Source organism: Ambystoma mexicanum, chromosome 13 (assembly GCF_040938575.1).
Source record: "Ambystoma mexicanum isolate Mex_15411 chromosome 13, UKY_AmexF1_1, whole genome shotgun sequence".
NCBI lineage: Eukaryota > Metazoa > Chordata > Amphibia > Caudata > Ambystomatidae > Ambystoma > Ambystoma mexicanum.
Genome location: NC_090938.1, coordinates 400,764,896 through 400,786,682, shown reverse-complemented (window position 1 = coordinate 400,786,682; position 21,787 = coordinate 400,764,896).

Here is a 21,787-nt window from a genome sequence, read left to right as displayed (position 1 = left end):
CCAAACAAACCGAAACCTCCAGAAGGAACGACCTTGGGAGGGACCTTGGGGGGGGGAGTGCTGTCATGATGCCTACCCCCGGAGCACCAGGCCAGGCCCAGCACCCCCGGAAGCAGGCATCATGCCCTCGGGTAAAAGCCCAGCGGCCCCTTATAGGGGCTCTTTGGACTCAGTCCTGGCGCCTTTGGCGCCAGGCTCATGTTGGACATCAGTCCTGGCGCCATAGGCACCAGGCTCATAAAGGGAGGTGTTTTGTGCACTTACCTGATGCAGACCATGCTGCACGCTTCAGGCCTCCCTGAGACCTGAAAGGGACTATTTTTTCATAGGGACTATTTTTTCACTCGGGCGTGGCCAGGGAAGGATACATACCTAGTTGGGGAAGGATACATATCTGGGACTTCTTTGGAGGCTATTTAAGCCACGCCCAGACAGCAGCTCATGCTTCGCGTTGTTCTGCTTCCTGCAGCTTAACGCTCACCGTGTCTGCTCCTGCTCCTGGACTCCAGCCATGCCCGCCTCGAACCTGGAAGACCTGCAAGGAAGGAAGAGAAGGGAAAGGTGAAAACCAAGGACTATTTCAAACTTCTTACCTGCAACCGGAATCTTCTCGCCAGCATCCCTGAAGAAAGACTTCCATTTAAAAGCATTGCGTTGCTCGCTGCAGCGCCACGCTTCACTCACCTGTCCTCGAGACATCTCCCGGCTCCATCGCAGCTGTCAGCATCGGACGCCACATCTCTGCACCTAGGGGAGAGAGGAAGAAACAAAAGGTGAGCAGAAGGAACACAGAAGGAAAGCCTGATTAACAGCCATAATACTTACCGGCTTTTCTTCCACATTTCGGGTCGGCGCCGCCCCGTTGGCAGGTACCGTACCCCGGCCCCTATGGGGAAAGGACAAGAGACATTTCTGGGGAATGATAAGGACATTTAGAGGGATCGCCCTCATCACTACTCACCTCAGCAGTTTAACCCCTCAACGCATCGCCTTCATTCTGCACCTGAAATAAAGGACAGATCACAGGTTAGAAAGACAACATAAAGGGGGCCTCACTTGAACTTTGAACTTTCATACTTACGGCGCATCGCTCAGGAAAGTCAAGTGGATTTTGCCAGCGCCATTCTGAAAACCAGTGAAGTAACTGGACGAACACGCGCCCCTGCACCAGAAGCAGGATGGAGAGTTCATCCTTCCAAACCATAATGTGAGCTTAAACCAGGGTTTGGAGGAAGTTAGAGAGGAACAAAGGGGGAAGGGGGAAAGGGGGGTGCTAGCACACTATTCTGCAGACTGTTAATCCCCTTTCTCATCTGCAGAAGGATATTCCTACGGGCCAGGCAAGCACGATTTGGAGGTCCTATCCAATCAGTGATCCGGGTCCGGCGCATCACGCTAGAAGAGGCCACAGCAATCCAGACTAGACCAGCGCCCCCGTGGGAACCAGGTGAGCGTTAAAATACCAGAGAGATGGTTAGAGAGGAAGGTACAACCCCTCCATATGGGTCTGTTTACAACCACTTCCACACTCTCTTTTCTTCAAAGTACTTAATAAATAAATAATATATAATATATAAAATATATAATATATCCAACGAAGAGGGGCTACACCCTCACAGGGGTCCGAACCCCAGGCCCTTATATAAGCTGATACTCACTGAGCTATCCGGGCCACTGACAATTCTGAAAAACGAAAATGTGCTCCAGTCAACACTTAAACATATTGTTTATCAAAAGCGTACACTGAGCAAGTGCACCTCAACTGCTCACCCCAGGAGGGTGTGGCAACTAATAGTACACGAGGGAGCACCTCGCAGTATAAACCAGGCAAAGCCTGAAACCGACGGTTACTGCACGCCTACCAGAACAAACAATGGCGTCAGCCATATGCAGCACTTAAACAAAGCTGCCGACCTTAAGGGAGTAATACACTGAGCAAGTGCATCTCCAACTGCTCGCCCGAGCAGGGCGTGATAATCAGCAGTATACGAGGGGGTAACCTCATATTAGAACTCAGGCAGAGCCTGAAACCGAGCAGGTCATGGTGCATGCCAGTTAAGGTAATTACCCAAGTTGCCGACTTTAAGGGAGGAAACACTGAGCAAGTGTACCTCAAACTGCTCACCCTAGCAGGGCGTGGACCCAGCAGTATACGAGGGGACCCCTCGCAGAAAACACAGGCAACCTTGCCACCGAGCAGGTGACTGCCCCTTTCCAGGGAAGATAATGACATCTGCCACCAGCAGCCCCCAAACAAAAGAAAACTGTCAAGTTTAAGGTAGGAAACACTGAGCAAGTGCACCTCCAACTGCTCGCCCGAGCAGGGCGTGATAATCTGCAGTACACAAGGGGGTAACCTCGCAATAGAATTCAGGCTGAACCTGAAACCAAACAGATGGCACCTCAGTGAAGGCAAATCACCTAACTTAAGAAATAAGTAAATAAATAAACAATAAAATAAAAACTGCAGAATTGGCAGTGTATGAGGCTCTGCAGTAGGCGAACCAGTGTTAATATAAGTTGAAACATCAATATAAACACAAAATAAAATATCAATTTTTAAATATATATATATATACATAAACATTCATATTCAAAAGTAATTAAAATTACATATAATCTTGTTAAAGTGGAAAAATGCGGACTGGGCTCTCTCAAGTGGTCTTGCATAACTAGGGTGAACAGGCAACCCGGATTTCATTTGAGAAACCCCTCTGGGATTTGCATGGTTGGGCGGCATGGAAAATAAAATTGTAATTATTTACCCCAACACGTTCCGAATTTAAAAGTTGGAGGATTGGTTCGAACCTGGAACCTTCCAGGTACCAGTGACAACGCCTACTGCCTGCGCTACAGAGACTGGTTTCAAAATAATAGAAAAGAAGGAAACATAGGAAATATATAGGACCAAGCACGCCCGCAGCACCTGGCAGTCCCAGGTGTAATTCAAAGAAAAAAAGAAGCGCAAATGAACCATACATACATTTTTTAAAATATCCATGATGTTCCGGACATTGTATTAGAACCCTGGCACCCAGTCTCCCAACACCAAGCACTTAGCTGTTGAGCCACTGGAGGCTATGTTATCCAAAGGAACACTGCAGCCCACCAAAGGGCTTTGTACACAGGTGGCCAGCAGTGCAGGCCCTGAATAAGGTAATGTAACAAACACAGAGGGCTTAAACAAACAAAAGAGAGGCTTGCGTGCGCTGGCCTTGAAGCTTATCAGCTTCAGTCCGGCCGTAAACCATAAATAAACACAAGAATGCTCGCGCACGCACACCTGCACAAAGCATTAGCTTCTGTTAGCCAATAAATCTTTACATAAAGAAAGCTTCCATTCAGACCAGTGCGCACGGGATAAAGAAAACAGTACACACTTAAACATAATGCCCAGAGGCAAACCAGCGCAGCGAGCGTTGGAAAGTTAAACAAACAGTACTTTAAAATATAAAGGACTAATATATATCTTAAATGTATCACAAAGAAATGCTACAAGCATACAATATTTTTCCCATAATATAACCAATTAAGGTTTAACTTCTACTGACAACATGTAAGACACAAACTGAAAGGAGTGTACTTAACTGTGGTGTCAGCAGCAAAGAAAGAGGGGTTGGGATTGGAGTAATGGACTTATATGGGGAAGGGTCCCTGCTCATTGGTCGCCTGCAGGGCATGACCTGTCTTCCATGATGGATTGGGGAGCTCCCATACATTGCCATTGAACTCTATTTAGTTCTGTTCTTTACAACTCTTTTGTTTGTAAAAGTGTTTTCTTTGCTGCTGTGGTTTCAGAGTAAAGATTGTAATGCATAATATGAGCCTCCTGTCTTGTCGTAGAATTAGAGCTGGGGATTCCAAGTATAGAAACTCAAGTAAAATGGAGGTTTGCTTCCTATTTACTGAAGATTTATTTAGGTCACACAGAAAAAAACAATATGACTACGTTTTGGTGGAAACAATAGGGTCACCTAAAACAACTAATATGTTTGGTATAGGGAAGGGAGCAACCTTTTAGCAAGTTGGAATTTTGTAAATTAAGATAGGCTCAATCACTTTTTGTATAGCAGTTTGAATGGCACCTTTAAGCACGAGGCACAGTATGCACCCTCTCCACCTTGAAATTGTATGCCGATTTTCGCATGAACTCGCCTGAACATGCTCCTGTTAAACGATTGTAAGACATTAGTTAAGAGCTGCATGGAAAAGAGATGTTTCTGTACAATAAGAGTCCTTAAAGAGTTCGGCCATTGCAACTATTATTCTGATTCACGTAACAAATATCTAAAGCCCTACTTTTTGTTACAAAATATTAGGCTTTATTCGGATGCAATGTTTTCTTTATAATGAACGGTAATGAAATAAGTTGAATTACCTCTATGTCCACTCTTCCTCCTCCCAGAACTTATCAATGAGGTGTCCCACCTCCATACAGGAACCCTCTTTCTATTTCTAAAATCTTCAGCCCCCCACCTCCCCACCTCCCCACCTCTCGCCTACAGGCATAACAGTGCGCCTTCCCCAAGACCCAACAGTGCGTTTTTTCCTGCCTGTGGGCAGGGACTCTGTTTTCTTCTGACCCCCCACTCCTCGGCATTGCCACGGGGGAGGATTCGTTGGTGTTTTCCCGCCACGTCGAGGGTCCTTTGCAGGGCAGGGACCGGCTCGAGTTGGCGGATATCTCTCCGGGGTGGGGGAGTCCCTGCAGAGCAGGGCCCCATGTTGAGTGCGGGCAGGGTCCCCGGTCCCTCCTACTGCCTCCGGCATAGCCGGCGGTGGTGGTCGAGTCGAGGTTGCCCGCCCCTGTAGGGGGGGGGCGGGGCTTCATGAAGCGGCTCGCCCTCCGGAGCTGCTTAGCCCAGGGTGTTTTTCACCCGGGCAGAGGTAAGCAGGAGCGGGGTGAGGCGTGCTCTGTGATTGTATGCACCTGGCCTCCTGGGCTGGGTTGCGTTGGATAGCCACCAGGATTTTAAGTGTGCAGGGGGCCCCCGAGGAGGTTTTCTCTGTTTTCTCCTCCGTGGATGCTCCTATCTGCTGGTGGCCTAAGCTTCTGTGTTTTTGTACTGGCACATGGGGAAGCGCTCCTCTAAATCTTGCCACATAGAGCCCTGCTCTCCTTCACCTTCATATTCTTCTTCTTACTGCTCCCCTCCCCCTCCTAAGAGGCATGGGGATTGTAGGGTTCCTGAGGAATGGCTCCTGCATGTTTTACGGCAAGCCCTGCAGGATGAAGATATTCAGCCTCATCGTTGAAGGGGGGTGTCCCCATCCTCCTCCTCATGTTCGGATGGCTCTTCCTACAGCCTGGGGGATTCCCTGAGGTCAGCGGAATTCAAGGGCAAGTACCTAGACAAGGAAGCCACGGCGGATGTTCTGCTTCAGGTGTCCCATTATATGGGGTTTCCGGACTCTAAGCCCCGTCTGCTCTGTCTGTGGGGTTCGGCCCCCAGCGCCTCAGTTTAAACACACTCTCAAGAAGGGTCTTCCGCTTCGATCTGAAATGAATACTGAGATTTTAAGGAAGTGGGTTGATCCGGACAAGTCAGCGGTTCCCAGGTTCCTTGCCAAGCTGTATCCCTTGCAGGGGGAGGAGGTGGCCCTGCCACAGGTGGTTTTGGTGGATGACATCATTCCCAGTCTGGTGGGGAGGTCATCCTTGGCCTCGGATGATTCTCTGCGGGACCCCATGGATCGTAAAGTGGATGTCTCCTTGAAGAAGGCTTATGGTGGGGCTCATCTGGCTTTAAGGGCTGCCACGTATGCCTCGTACACGGCGAAGCCTGTCTTGGGAGTTTGAAATCCGCCCTGAAAGCGGATAGTGAGGGCTCGGATCCTGCGCCCCTTCTGAAGGCCGTCAAGTCTCAGGTGGAGTTTAGTCAGACTTGGCGTATGATGGTGTGAAGGCGGCCGCCATGTCTATGGGTTCCAGTGTGGGGGGCGTCGACACGTTCTTATCAGGGATTGGAAGACAGACGCCAGCCAGAAGTCTACTGCCATGATGTTAGGCAGAAACCTTTGCAGTTCCCTCTGGGACCACTGCAAAAGATTTAGGACTACAGGTGTTTGGCAGTAAACCCACTTGGTAGCAGTCTGTACCACACAGATTCACTTGGTAGCTGTGGCTGAGCAGTCAGACTTCCCTCAAGAAGAGTTAGGCAGTATACAGAGTATTCACAATAGGTCAAGAGAACACAGTAGAACAAGTAAACACTGATCAGGGCTTGGTGTAAAAGAGATATAATTATTTATTTAAAACCACATCTAGAAAAACACACAGGCACTAATAGTAAGCAATTCAAAAACACGGTCACTAAAAGATATACACTCCCTTAAAATAATATTAGACAAGTCTTAAGTAAAGCCCCACTTATTTTCAGACAGCGGTGAGCGCTTAACGTAGATGGCACTCTAATAATTCGTTTTAAAAAGGGAGAGAAGAGCAGAGAACAAGTTGAAACAGATCCCAACACTTTTACCAGAACATAACAAGAGAGGAAGGCAGAGTAAAACCGTAAAGTGAGAGTTCAAGAGGTCGGATCCACCTTCAGAGGATCCAAACAAAATGTGTCCAAGATCACACGGTTGCAGTGCACAAGTCTTGTAAAGGTTCAAAAAGGAGTTGGACCAAAGAAAGGGACCAGTTAGAGGGTCAAGGCGGCCAGCCCAGTCCAGAAGGTTAAGGAGTTATTATTACCTTGTTGCAATTTTTAGAAAGGGAGGCCTGGTGGACACGGTACCTTAAAGTGGTGAGAACGCTCCAGCGGGGGAAGTTGTTCCTGGCAGCGGATGCAAGTTGGTGCTTCGTCCGGGGGAAGAGAGGATCTCGTCGTGGAGGAAGACAGGAGTCCGTTGCACTGCCAGGGAAGAAACCAGCCGCGGAGTTTCTCAGGTACAAGGAGCGGTCCGGTGATTCGCGGTTCAGTGGTGAGTGGCTATCCGGCTGCCGGGGTGCTTGGCACGGGCAGTTCGACCACAAACCGGGCTGGGGTGCGAAGAAAGAAAGGAAAACTGGTTGTGCCCACCAGTCAGGGGAAGAAGCCTCTCCAGCCGGGAGATCTTCTCTGTCGTCGGAACTGGTGAGTCGGTTCTGCAGGGCTCCACCGGTGGTGTCGTCGTGGTAGGTCAGCTCAGCTTTTCCCTCGTCCGATTCTCAGGTCCTGTGGCGACTTCTGAAGTTCCAGTCCCCAAAGCCCTGCTTTTATGCAGCATACCGGCTCACCACTTGGGCCAATCACACAAGAGTGCAGCTTGAGTTACCAAGGTAACTCAGTCCAGGGTGCCTAAACCCCCTCCCACAACCCCTATGGTACCCAGACAGAGTGGCACCACTTTTGGAGGCTTCTGTGGAGAAGCCCGCCAAAAAATGGAACAAAGGGATCGACTTGGGTTGGAGTCACAGAAGAGAACACAAACGCCATTTTAGAATCGAGTCTTGGCAAAAAATACCAACCGGAGAATTAATATTAATTAAATAAACCGGCGGTATGTTCGAGGCTATGAGAATTAAATAATTAAAGTTGGTAGCCTCGAACAATGGGAAAATCCCATAGGAAAATATTTGCGGTCGAATATAAAAAGTACTTTCCACTGCCACCAGCCAAAACTCGATCAGGGGGGACGGAGACGTGCCCCCTCGACTAACAGACCCTGGGGCAATTGAATTGCCCCAACCAGTACGTCCACAATATGATGGTTTGTACTGGTTTCTGTTAATAATTTGGGACTAGTAAAGCCAATGGTGACTTTACATGCCCTGGGAGACAGTAGTCAGTCCCAGGGTATGGAGTCTATGGTGGGGTGTCACTATGACACCCCTGTGTTACTGCACGGAGGGTGCTGTGTAACACACATATGAAAAAACACATGAGACCCTATGGAGTAAAGGACCCCATAGCCCATAAAACACATTACCAATCACAGGAATACCATGAATCATGTCCAAGAGTGCGAGAAAAAGAGTCACACTCTTGGCAGGAGGAAAAAAACAAACTCCAGAAATCCAGCAAAGCTGCTGGGGGACTTACTAGGTTAGGAAATTAAGCCTAAAGAGAGAATTCTCCCTAATACTCGTCCCCCCCCCCCCAGACTAAGGGACAGGAGGATTTAATCCACTCCTGGATGAACCTCTTACCTCCAGTCGATGACATACATCCTAGAGAGTCCATCAGCATTTTGATGGTGACACCCTGACTTGTGCTCAATGGTGAAATCAAACCCTTGAAGGCAGATTGACCATCTCAATAGTTTTGGATTTTCCCCTTTCATTTGCCTTAACCATCTCAAGGGTTGGTGGTCAGCCTGAATGACAAAAGTAGATCCATAAAAGTATGGTCTAAACTTCTTCAGTGCCCAAGCAATAGCAAAGCATTCTCTTTCAATTGTTGCCCACCTTGTCTCAGGATCCTTCAGCTTTCTGCTGATGAAGCAAATGGGGTGCTCCCTACCTTTCCCATCCAGTTGACTGAGGACTGCACCTATTCCTACATTTGAAGCATCTGTTTGCACAATGAAAGTTTGGTGATAGTCAGGAGCTCTGAGTACTGGGGCTTGGCAAAAAGCCTTTTTCAGAGTTTCAAAGACCTGATTGCATTCCTCATTCCATCTAACCCTTTTAGGGAATTTAGGAGAGGAGATGACATTCAGTGGAGAAGCTATGGACCCATAGTTCTCAATAAAATTCCTGTAATACCCAGTGAGACCTAAGAAGGCTCTCACCTGGGTCTGAGTAGTAGGTGTTGTCCAATTTTGCACAGCTTCAATCTTACTGGGCAAATGCCTTATTTCTCCACCTCCTACCTCATGTCCAAGGTAGACCACTTTACTCTGTCCAATCTGGCATTTACTTGCCTTGATGGTCAGATTGGCCTTTCCAAGAGCCTGCAAAACATATCTCAGGTGGTCCACATGTTCCTCCCAGGAATCGCTGAACACTGCTATATCATCCAAGTATGCCATGCAGAAGTCCTCCATCCCATTCAGAACCTGGTTTACCATCCTTTGAAACGTAGCAGGTGCATTTTTCAATCCGAAAGGCATAACCTTAAACTGGTATAAGCCAACTGGGGTAGAAAATGCAGTTTTCTCCTTGGCATGGTCTGTCAGGGCTATTTGCCAATAGCCTGACGTCAAGTCAAATGTGCTGAGGAACTTGGCTGCACCAAGTCTATCCACCAACTCATTTGTCCTTGGCAAAGGGTGGGCATCAGTTTTAGTGACTGCATTAAGAGCTCTGTAATCCACACAGAATCTAAGTTCTTTAGATCCTGCCTTTGGTACTAACACAACTGGGCTAGACCATGGACTAGTAGAGGGCTCTATTACCCCGAGATCAAGCATCTTGTTGACCTCACCTTTGATGTGGGTTCTTACATTTTCTGACATTCGATATTCTCTGCTTTTGACTGGCAGACAGTCACCAGTGAGTATGTCATGCTGTCCCCAAGGGGTCAAGCATGGTGAAAGTGAGAACGAGAACAGGGATGTGAACTGATTCAACATAGATTTGCACTCTTCCTGTTGCTCAGGTGTCAGATTCGAAGAGAGATTTACTCCTTCAATCTTTTCGTCTAAAGGTAAGCCTCTGAGGAGATCAGGAAGAGCTTCACTCTCTTCTTCTTCTTCTTCCTCCGATGATGCTAGAAGCAAAGCTCCTACATCAGGTCGGGAGACATACGCTTTTAGTCTGTTGGTGTGGAAGACTGTTGGAGCCTCCTTGGGGTTGCCCAAGTCCACCAGATAGTTGACCTCTCCAAGTTTACCCACAACTTTGAAGGGTCCCATCCATTTGTCTTGCAAGGCCCTCTGCCTTGTGGGAATCGTAACGAGAACTAGCTGGTCTTGAGTAAACTCAACCATGTTAGCCTTTTGGTCATGCCAGTGCTTGACCAATGCTTGTCCAGCTTTCAAGTTATCACTTGCTTCTGTCATCGTTTGTGACATTCTCCTTCGGAGACCTATCACATAGTCAGTCACTCTGACTGGCTTGGGGGAAGGAGCACTCTCCAACCCCTCCTTGATCAGGGCCAATGGACCTCTGACCGGATGACCATAAAGAAGTTCAAAGGGAGAATAACCTACTCCCTCCTGAGGGACTTCTCTATAAGCAAAGAGAAGGCATGGCAGTAGAAGGTCCCACTTTCTTTTAAGGAGATCTTCTAAAGCACCTATCATGCTCTTCATGGTTCTGTTGAACCTTTCAACCAGTCCATTTGTTTGAGGGTGGTATGCGGTTGAGAACTTGTAAGTAACTCCGCAGGTTTTCCACATGGCTTTCATGTAGTGGGACATAAAGTTTGACCCCCTGTCAGAGATTACTTCCTTAGGAAACCCAACCCTGGTAAAAATACCAAGGAGGGCCTTAGCCACAGCCGGAGCTGTAACAGTCCTCATAGGAATTGCCTCAGGGTACCTAGTAGCATGGTCTACTACAACAAGTATAAACCTGTTGCCTGAGGAAGTTGGAGGATCAAGGGGACCAACAATGTCAATCCCTACTCTCTCAAATGGAACTCCCACAACTGGGAGGGGCACTAAAGGTGCCACAATTTGGAGCCAACCTTACCAGAAGTTTGGCAGGTGTGGCAGCTCCTGCAGTATTTATCTACTTCGGCCCCCATTTTTGGCCAATAGAGGTAGAGTGAGAGCCTTTCCTTAGTCTTCTTGAAACTCAAGTGACCAGCCAAAGGAATCTCATGGGCTAACTGCAAGAACTGTGGTCTGTTCTCTTGGGGTACTACAAGTCGTTTGTTGTCCCCAGGTGCAGACTCGGTTGGTTCACTGTAGAAGAGGCCATCTTCCCAGTGTAACCTATATTTCCCAGGCTCTTGCCCTTCAGCCTGAGCCTCTGCCTGGTGGCAAAGACCTTTCTTTCAGAGTTGGACATTCTCTCTGTCCCTTACTGAAGTCTGCCCTATTGGGTCCACCTTCTGCCAGTAAAGACTGCAGCTCAGGATGGTCAACAGGATCCAGATCTCCAATGAGTTCCTGGCCTTCCACTAGCTCTTCTTCAGAGTCTAGTTCAACCACACAGGGTTGTACCTCCCTCTCAGCCTCAGCTGGAGGGGGAGTTACGGGTGTAACTTTGGACAACCTAGGGGAAGTCCTTGTTGGCTGCACTGGAGTGCTCACTGCTGGTTTCTGGTTAGAAGTCTTAGGTTTCCCCTTTGCTTCTGGTTTCTTAGAGACAGCAGCTGACATCTCTAGTGGAGCAGGAGTGATCTCTTTCTTCATCATCTCCTTGGGAATACCTCTCATGGTTCTCTCCCTTGCAGGTCTGGTGAGCTCCTGTAACCTTTTACTAGGAGGTCTGGGGGTATGTGACACTACTCCAAGAGTTTTCAAGTCATTACCCAGCAGAACCCTTCCTGGCACCTCACTTTGTATGCTGACAGGTATCTTCACAGTCATGTCATTACACTGGATGAGAACTGGTAATTGGAGAAGCATCTGCACAGGCCCTCCAGCTAACTTGGTGAGGCGTTTGGGTGCCTTAGCAACATTCTCAGCCTGAAAAAACGATTTGTCCACCACAGTTATGCTGGCCCCAGTGTCCCTAATGGCAGGAGTCTCCTGACCATTAACCTGGACACTGTCCTTATAATACTCTTTAGTATTATCTGGTATAGAATTATAGACATCTAAGTTCTGTTGTTCCCACAGACCCAGAGACACTAAAGAAACACTAGCTGAGACCAGGGGCGTCGCTAGGGGGGGGCTAAAGGGGCTATAGCCCCGGATCCTTTGCTTGTAGCCCCGGATGAAGATCACGGGGCTACAAGCAAAGGCTAGCCCCGAACATTATGATGCAGGCTAGGAGGCAGCAGCAACGTTCGCGATTAGCTAGAATAAAAGCACACTGTGACACGAACATTGCTGCCTCCTGGGCTGCTACTCGTGCTGCTGCTGCTGCTGCTAACTGTCGTGGCTGCGCAGTCTGCACTTGAGCATAGGGAGCAGGGCCCAAACGCACGTGCCCTAGGTCTGCATGCGCACTTGCGAAGTAGGCAGTAGGTGTGAGAGACGCTTGTAGACACTGGTGCTTTCTGCGAGGAACTCGAGTTGCCATGCCACCACCTGCTGGTGTGACCCCCCAGCTGTCACCTACCCATCCCGGTCACCGGTGACCCCCGCCCCCTTGAAGAATTTACTAGCTGCCGGCCTGGGCGCCTTGCCATGTGCACCCATCCTAGGTAGGTAATGTATGCACACGCTATAGGCCTACGATTGGAATTGGAAGCGAATCGACATTATTTTAGACAGTTGAGTGAACTGTCTAAAATAACATCGGTTCGGAGTTGAGTTGTACGCACTGACCTCCTGCCCCCAATCAAAAAGAGCCCCCACAAGCTGTGACACATCTTCAGCCTGCCCCTGTTTGTGCTCTGTGGCGTGCTGTTTCTGTTCAGGGTTTCACAGCTGTGCCTGTGTTCTTTGTGTGCGTGGGTCGGATCTGTGACAGGATTCAGTGTAGGTTTCCCTTGGCATTTCTTTTTCAGGACTTCAGTGATGGACCTCAGTGTGACTTCATATATGTTTTCCTTAAATATACTGGCGGGGCACACCATGCCCGCACTGGTTTTAGGAAGAAGCCCTCCCCTGCATGGGCTGTGGATTTCTGCCCGCCACACACACCCACAGAAGTGGGACTTCGGGACTCCCAGGATGCTGCCCCATCTTTGCTTATTTTGCTGTATTGGTTTCTGAATGGATTTTCCTGGAAGGTGCTGCGCTGTTTCCTCAGGTGGAGATAATTTCTAGTTTGGGCCCTGGTGAGTATAATATATCTCCTCTCAAAAGTTTGGTCTTTTCCCAATTTTTGGTTTTCAATGGAATAGTGCCTCGTGGCCGGGAGTGGGTGTGTACAATAGTTCAACGTGGATGGGCACACCAGAGAATGTTGAATCTTAAAATGCAGTCAGGGCTGGGAAAGGGAGTCGTATCAGGCGGTGCAACTGACTTGCCCTATACCTGCCAGCCGTGCAGTGTGCAGCGTTTTCACGTTTTGTCGTTTCCCCCCTCTGTCTATAGGGCTATAGGGATTTTTTGCTTGGCGCGAGGCTCTTGGATTCGTGTACGTTGATTTGCTTACCATGTGTGCACTAGTGTGCTCCCGCAGCGAGCACAGTCCACTCCTGGCCGTTTCAAAATGTTCTCGCTGGAAGTGGAGTGTGATATGCTTCTGTTATTTGATGACTTCAAAGGCCCTTATTCGTGGCCCCTGTTCCTTGTACTGTATTTCTGCCGCAACCAAGCACTGGCAAAGCCAACAGTTCTGGCTCTTGTATAGGCATTTACCAGGAACTGCAATACTATTTATTTGTATAGCGCATAACGCAAGCCCAGAGGCATAGTGGCGCTTATACAGGACAAACAACAGGCAACAAAACATGTCGAATCAACACGAAGGTAAGAATGCCCAGGTATTACCATTTGCCAACTGTTGCTATCCTCTGGCCAGATAAAACCCGGAAAATGCCAATCCATGTGCCCACAAACAAGCCAAAACGTTGCTGTGCTTTTTGGTTTTTCATGTGACATACTGTATCAAGGTATACATATATTTTTTGGGTTGTGTGGAATGCGGTTCTCTGATTCGAATGACTGCAATATATTATAAGGCACACAGGTATTGAGGGCTTTTTTTAGCCGAATGTTGAGTGAGGGGGGCTTTACTGGGATTGGTTAATCTTTATATGAGATAAGCAAATCGGGTACTCTACGCTATGCTAACTTAGCTTGAGGCTCCTAAATAAGGAATATTTTCGTTTGTTTTGCCTCACTTGTTTGTGCCACCACCGTTTACCAGATGTTGACCGGTCCACCGTAGAGGGTTATGCATTCTACTGCACAAAGCACTGTGTCCTAACCGTTCCATGCTGTGTGCATCCTGTCCCATCAAAAGTAGTCCTTAGCAATGCCTGGAGTATCCTCTTGCAGAGTGTGCAGATGTGGGGTACAGGGTATGCTCTTTTAGCATAAATGTGCATGCACTGCAGATAAACAAACTGATTTTTTCATTACTCAGTTTACGTGGTTAGTCTCCTTCAGAACATTCCCCACCTTGATACTGGCAGAGAAAGTTGGGTGTTACTCTGCTTACAAGGGGAAGAGGTTTGTAGGGCTGGATTGAATGCAATTGTCCTACCTCCCTCATTGTACACTTGTTGATTTAGATCTAGCAATTCCACCATTTTCCCATGCATGCCTCTACATAGATGCCAAGTTGCCCTTTGTCATGCGTGACACCTCAATCCAGTCCATGTTTTTCCCATTCTATGCTGCGACTTGTAGACCTTTAACCTCAATGGTAAAAACAAAACCACAAATCCCAGCATGCAGTTTGCCCTTATTTGTTCTATGCCCTGCCAGGCTTCCTATTGGCTGTGCTTAGTACCATTGGGGATTGTTTATTTAGTGCTGTGCGGGTCAGTGTGGCAGCAAGATGTGGGTTCATGTTATGGCCTGCACACACCCGCCCCCCTCAATCCTACTGAAATAGCTACAAAGAGGAGCATTTATTTACGAAATTCTAGCATGTGTGTTTAAAGTACAGGTGTGAAAGGGCACAATGGGGAATGTAGCACATGAAAGCAAAGGTTCTGACTGTGGCTACCACCTGCTGGAACTCTGCCGGTGGTTTTCTTGCGCACATGGAAACCCACAGTGGTAAACGTAATAAACGGTTAGCAGCACTAGATCTGAGTAAATTAGTTTTAACACTGGTAGCTTCTGAAAACCGTATTTAGTGTCCACTCTAACATTTCAGTGGAACCTTCCTACCTAGGACAAGGCGCCCGAAAACTAATCAGCACCCGCATTCTTATGCTGGGCACTTTACAAAATAAGATGCGCTTTAAAAACAATCTACTTACAAATGTAGGGGCGTATGGTTAAACTAAGCTTTAAACAACATGGCCATGAGCCCCCCCGCCATCCGATTTCACATTTGGGGTTCCCCATCGGCCTTGTACAATTCATGAATATTATCCCATGTAAGTTTGGAAGAGGTGTGAAGGCAGTGTAGCAAAGTTAGATCTCCATGCAGCACCTCCACCCCAAAGGCCATGCACCTCCTTTATTCCGCCTCCCCTGTCCCGGCTTGGAAAAGAACCATGAAACATCTTTCAATGTGTGTGTGTGTGTTTGTTCATTTTATTCATTTTTAAATTCATATACATAAATTAGTAATTGAGGCAGAAAGTAAAAGCATATTTAAACCAAACCGAGTTTTTGTTGGGTAATGTTAACACAACTGTGTAAGAAGACAGACATATTTGTAAAAACTGCTCTCCCACTTGACCATGTTGTGTGAACGTGGGCAATACTTTCCTGCACTTGCTTTAGTTCCCAAATCTTCAAAAACTGGAATCTCTTAAAAACAGCCAACAGCTAGCATTGAACCCCTTTATTGAAACTATATATTTGCATAATTAGTTCCGTAAACTGCTTTTGCCCCAAAAAATGGTTTCTATTTGTCCTAGCCACAGTAATACATATTTGGCAGACTCAACCAGTTAAAGCAGACTTGTAGAACTAAATCCTTTGACGTTTTCTTTACTTTGATTGTGTACTAATTAGCTGTCTATCCAATAAGATGATTGCGATTCTGGTGAAAGCAATGCTTATTATGGCCGCCTCCATATGCTTGCACAGTATTCTGCTTTGGCAGCACAGCTTCTTGAAGGTTTTTTGGGATTCATCAGGTTTGGTTGGACATGTGTTACTACTGAAGGGAATAGTTTCTTACCTGTAACTCCATTTCTCCAGCATTGGTATCTTTCATGGATTCACATGCTTTGAATATTCCCCGTCGTCAGGCTGGGAATCCCCGGTACATTATATAGACCCTTTCCCGTAGGAAAACTTTTTCGACGCTTATGCGTCCTATCCACCTCGTTTTGTATCATGCGTGCCCGTACCGTCAGGACGTCATGATATAAATACAGGCCCCGCCCCCGCGCTCCCTCAGATTTCGGCCCCCAAAGTAGTGGGGGAAACCGGTTTGCATGATCAGGGGAGGCAGGTGGGCGCATGTGAATCCATGAAAGATACCAATGCTGGAGAAATGGAGTTACAGGTAAGAAACTATTCCCTTCTCCAGCATTGGATCTTTCATGGATTCACATGCTTTGAATAGATTACATAGCAGTACTACCCCCAAGAGGAGGCGTGCATGCAAACCCATATACTTTCTTCGCAAAGGCCGTTCCCTATGATCATGTATACATCAGTAATAGTTAACATAGGAAAAAACGAACCACATACAGTCATAAATTCCACAGGATGCAACCCCGCAGCCGGGGCTTACCTTATTGGAATAGGTGTCGAAGCACCGCCTGTCCCATCCGGGTGTCTTCGGCATGTTGCTGCGACAGGCAGTAATGGCGGGTAAAGGTGTGTGTAGCCGCCCAGGTAGCCGCCATGCAGATGTCCCCTAGAGGGACTCCGGCCCACAGTGCTGTCGACGATGCCGCTGCTCTAGTTGAATGAGCTCTTGGCCGTCGTAGAAGAGGCTTTCCTGCCCTGGAATGGCAGTACGAAATGGTAGATGACACCCATCTTGATAGTCCTTGCTTTGAAATGGCTTTTCCTCTAGCACCCAAACCATAGGCCACGAACAGCTGTCTCGTTTCTCTGAACGGTTGCGTACGATGAAGATAAAACTTGAGAGCCCTTTTTACATCTAATGTGTGTAGCATGCGCTCCGCTCCCGAGCATGGCTCCGGAAAAAACGTAGGTAACACAATAGAGGAGTGTTTATGGAACACCGAAGGAGCCTTTGGTATGAACTGTGGGTTAGTGGCTAGGACTACCTTGGTCTTGAAAAATCGTAAGTATGGTGGGTCTACCATTAGAGCCTGAACTTCTGAAATACGTCGGGCTGAAGTGATGGCCACCAGGAAGGCCAATTTCCACGACAGAAACTTTAGAGACGATGATGACATTGGCTCAAAAGGAGGCTTCATAAGAGACGTTAAGACCAGATTGAGGCTCCACTCCGGTGGAAATTTCTTCTCTGGAGGGAAACTCTGAAAGAGGCCTTTAAGGAAATGCTTAATCAGGCGGTCGCTGAACAATGGTGCCGAGTGCCGTCGACGAGTAAACCTGGAAATGGCTGCTAGGTGTACCTTTATTGATGAGACCGACAGGCCCTTTTGAGCTAAGAACAGCAAGTATGGAAGGAGCTGTTCCGGCTTAATCGATTGCGGGGTCAAACCTGGTTGATCCTCACACCATTGACAGAAACTTTTCCATTTGTACGCGTATGAGGCGTTTGTGGAAGGTGCTCTTGCCGCTTTCAGGATACGCCGACAGTCCTCCGGAATCGTTAGCTGACCAAATTCGGCAAAGTCAGGAGCCAGGCCGTCAACTGGAGGCTGTCCGGGTCGTGATGCCAAACGACACCCTCCTGTCGAGACAGAAGGTCGGGGGTCTTCTGGAATCTCATTGGTTCCGCCGCCGCTAAGTGTAGTAGGTCTGAAAACCACACCTGTCTGGCCCAGTATGGGGCCACCAGAATTACCCGACATGGGTACCTGAGGATCCATTGCAACGTCCTCCGGACAAGGGGAAATGGAGGGAATGCGTACAGGAATTTGTTCGTCCATGGGAATGAGAACGCATCCCCCAGTGAGCCCTGCTGCGGCCATCTGCTTGCGTACTGATGGCATTTTTTGTTGTTCTTCGTTGCAAACAGGTCTATGGAAGGGTGTCCCCATTCCTTGAATACTTGTTGAAGTTGTTGGTCGTTCAGCACCCATTCGTGAACTTCGTTCATTTCTCTGCTGAGGGCATCGGCTTCCACGTTTCTCACTCCTGGTAAGTGGAACGCTAAGATTTGCATGTTGTGTTGCAGGGCCCAATGCCAGATTTTCTGTGCCTCCGTCGATAGGGACCTGGAACGTGTCCCTCCTTGTTTCCTCAAGTAGAACATCGTAGTGGTGTTGTCCGTCATGACACGCACCACCGAGTCCTTCAGTTGAGGAAGAAAAGACTTCAGAGCCCATCGCACTGCTCTCAGTTCCAGCAGGTTGATATGCAGGGAGGACTCCTGCAAAGACCACTGGCCTTGTACCTGTAACGTATCCAGATGAGCTCCCCATCCGCTCAGCGATGCATCCGTCACCACCGTCTTTTGGAACTCTGGTTCCAGTAGAGGCATTCCTTTCGTTAGATGAGTAGACACTTTCCACCAGCCGAGTGCTTGAACTAGTTGTTCGTCGACGACCAGTCTGTCGGACCAGTGACCTCTGCTCTGCGCCCAACGGTCCGCCAGAAATTCCTGGCAAGGCCTCATAAACAGACGGCAGTTGTTTATCAACGGAATGCAGGACGACATGGTCCCTAGCAGGGACATGTACTTTCGCACTGAGACCTTGGAACCGTCTCTCCATTCCGACGCCTTGTTTTGAAGTTTCTGAATTCTTTCGCTGGATGGTTTCACCAGGCTTGTGTGTGTATGAAACTCCGCTCCTAGAAAGACCAAGGTCCTCGAAGGCTCTACGGAGGACTTGTTGAAGTTTATTGCGAAGCCCAGTTCCTGTAAGATGGACATTGTGGCTCGTAGACTGTCTCGTGTTTGTTCCTTGGATGATTCTCTGACCAGCCAGTCGTCTAGATATGGATAGACATGATGACCATCCTTCCTTAAATGGGCCGCTATAGGGGCCAAGCACTTGGTGAACGTCCTGGGGGAGGACTTGAGCCCGAACGGGAGGACCTTGAACTGAAAATGCTTTCTCCCGACGACGAATCTTAAATATCTCCTGTGTCGTGGGCGTATTGGGATGTGAAAATAAGCATCTTGAAGGTCTAGTGATGATAGATAATCCATGGGTTGCACCGACCTGATAACCTCTTGGAGCTTTAGCATTTTGAATTTTAGGCTCTTTAGCCACTTGTTGAGTGCCCTCAGGTCGAGAATGGGCCTCCATTTGCCGTTTGGCTTTTTCACAACAAAGAACCTGGAATAAACTCCTTGTCCTTCCTGTGCCACAGGAACTCTTTCTACCGCCCCTTTTCGCAACATAAGCGCCGCCTCTTGTCGTAGGATTCAGAGGTGGGGCTGTGTCGAGAATAAAGGGGGGTGACGCGGAGGCTTGTCTTTGAATTGCAGCGCATGACCCATGCGAATCGTGTCTAGGACCCATCGATCTGTGGTGATGCCTTTCCATCGGTCGAAGTGATGAGAGACTCGACCCCCCAGGACGTTCCGAAGGCCGTCATTGGTTGCTGGTTTGCTTGTTCTTCGTCGACGACGGACCTGAGCCTCGCCGCCTGGAGGTTTGATAGTCCCTGCTTCTACGTGCCGACTGGGACGCTCGTCTAAACCCTTGTGAAGAGTACGAGGGCCTGTTAAATCCACGGTCCCTCGAGGCTCCAAAGCGGGAGTTTCCAGAAGCACCCCTGAAGGGGCAAAAAGAACGAAAATTTCTACCCGTTTGAAGGGCGCCGAGGGACCTAGCAGTATCCGTGTCTTCTTTCATCCCTTTGAGCGCTTCATCAACCTTTTCGCCAAACAGGTGTTCCCCTTCGCATGGCATGTCCAGGACTTTGTACTGTACTTCAGGACGGAAAGTAGTACATTTGAGCCACGCTTGTCGACGAAGCACTACTCCATGGTTGATTTGTTTAAAACCAGACTCTGCTAGGTCAACTGCGATATTAATAGCGTGGTTCGAGGCCTCTTCGCCATCCCGCACCAGTAACATAGCTGCTTTCCGGTGTTCGTCTGGCAGGTGTTCTAGGATAGGGGCTAGTTTGTGCCACATTTCCCTATCATATCGTGACACGATCGCTAAGGAATTGGCTGCTCTTACTGTCGTCGCTCCGACCGAGAGCACCTTTTTTCCAAAGGCGTCCTGCCTTCTAGCCTCGCTTTCAGGTGGCGTTGAACATTTTTGCTGGACCCTGGCCTTCCTAGCCGCTGCCGCCGACACCACCGAGTCAGACAGAGGCTGTGATGTTAGACATTTCGGAGTGGACTCCGGAGCTTTAAACTTTTTCTCGATCCGTCCCTTTATGGCTGGCTCCGAGAACGGATGGCGCATCGTCTTGAGACCTTCTTGCCACACGTGGTCAAGGATTGGGATGGCAAATACCGATTTTCTCCTTTGACCCATATGGTCAAAAAGGAAACAGTCTTTCTTCTGCTCCTCAGGAATCAAGCCGAATTCGGAACAAGCTTTCCCCATCATTGCATGGAAGGCTCCCACATCATCAGGGGGAGATGGCTGTGTCTGGCTCCTCGTAGACTCCAACTCTACATCCGAATTCCATGTTGGGTCCCTCGACGGTGACATGGAGATGTCTGACCCGGAGTCATCCAGTATAGAGTCGGGCTCCGACAACTCACCCTCCTCCTGAGCTCGAGGACGATCTTTTACCGCCTGGGGAGCCGATGGGTGTTTCGTCGTCGAGCGAGCCGTACAAGTTTGCTCGTCGACGGAAGGTACAGACAAAAGTGACAATGACGTCCCAGGTTGAGGGAACTGCGTATCCAGCCGCTGCAGGAGCTTCTGGAGAGTATTAAGCACATCCAGAGACAAAACCGTCTGGGGGGTCAGTAACGTGGATGATATAGGTACCATACCCCCGCTCGTACTCGTCGTCGTCGACGTGGAAGGCCGTAAGCCTAAATCCGATGGCTGCAGAACCATGTCACCTTCCCCTTCCGCCAAGCAGGCCGTGTCTGGCTGCAGTAAGACCTCAGGGGGGATCGGGTCATAGACCTCAGGCAGCCAGGCCATAGACTGAGTCTCCGTCGACGAAGGATCCCAACCGCTGCTGCTTGAGCGGTAATAGGCATCGTCAATGACACCGAGGTCGACGAGCCGGTCGTCGTCGTCGAGCCCTTAGACTTCGTCGTCGATTTCGATGCCGACTTCCCGGCTGAAGCTTCTCGACTCATGGAAGACCTGGGACGGTCCCCTGAGGAGGATTTTGACAGCGCTAGCCTCTCCGTCTTAGATGATGAGGAGGAGGAGGGCTTTTTATGTGATGAGGAGGATCCAGCATGTTTCCCCTTATGCTTGTCCTCAGCGCAAATTTCTGCTGGCCGTACCTTCTTCGATGGAGGCTCCGACTTGCTCCTGGAGGCCGAGGAGCCAACTTCCGAAGCCGGGTAGGCACCCGCTCCGTCATTAAGCCAGTCGACCAGCCTTCTTTTACGGTCCTTAAGGGTTTTTTGGGAGAAACCCTGGCATATCTCACATGTATCCGCAGTGTGGTGCGGGTGGAGACAGTAGATACAGTCCATGTGGCCGTCTCCTTCATAAACCTTTTTTAGGCCACAGGTTGCACACGGGCGAAACAACGCCTTTCCAGACATAATTCTCCAGAATTTGAACTTCGCCGAAGCGAAACAGACAAAACAACCTAGTTTTCACTAGTAGTAAAACACGAGGATCCCACTACTTTGAAAGACGGTTGAAATCTGAAGGAGCGCGGGGGCGGGGCCTGTATTTATATCATGACGTCCTGACGGTACGGGCACGCATGATACAAAACGAGGTGGATAGGACGCCTAAGCGTCGAAAAAGTTTTTCTACGGGAAAGGGTCTATATAATGTACCGGGGATTCCCAGCCTGACGACGGGGAATATTCAAAGCATGTGAATCCATGAAAGATCCAATGCTGGAGAAATTGTATTTGCTTTCCCCTCTTGCTTCTCCACTCTTTTTGACTGCTTACTCTCTCTGTAGTCTCCTCCTTTCCCTTTCTTCATTTTCCTATCTCCTCCCTTCCCCCCCTTACTTTCTTCTATGCACTTCTCTATCAGAATTT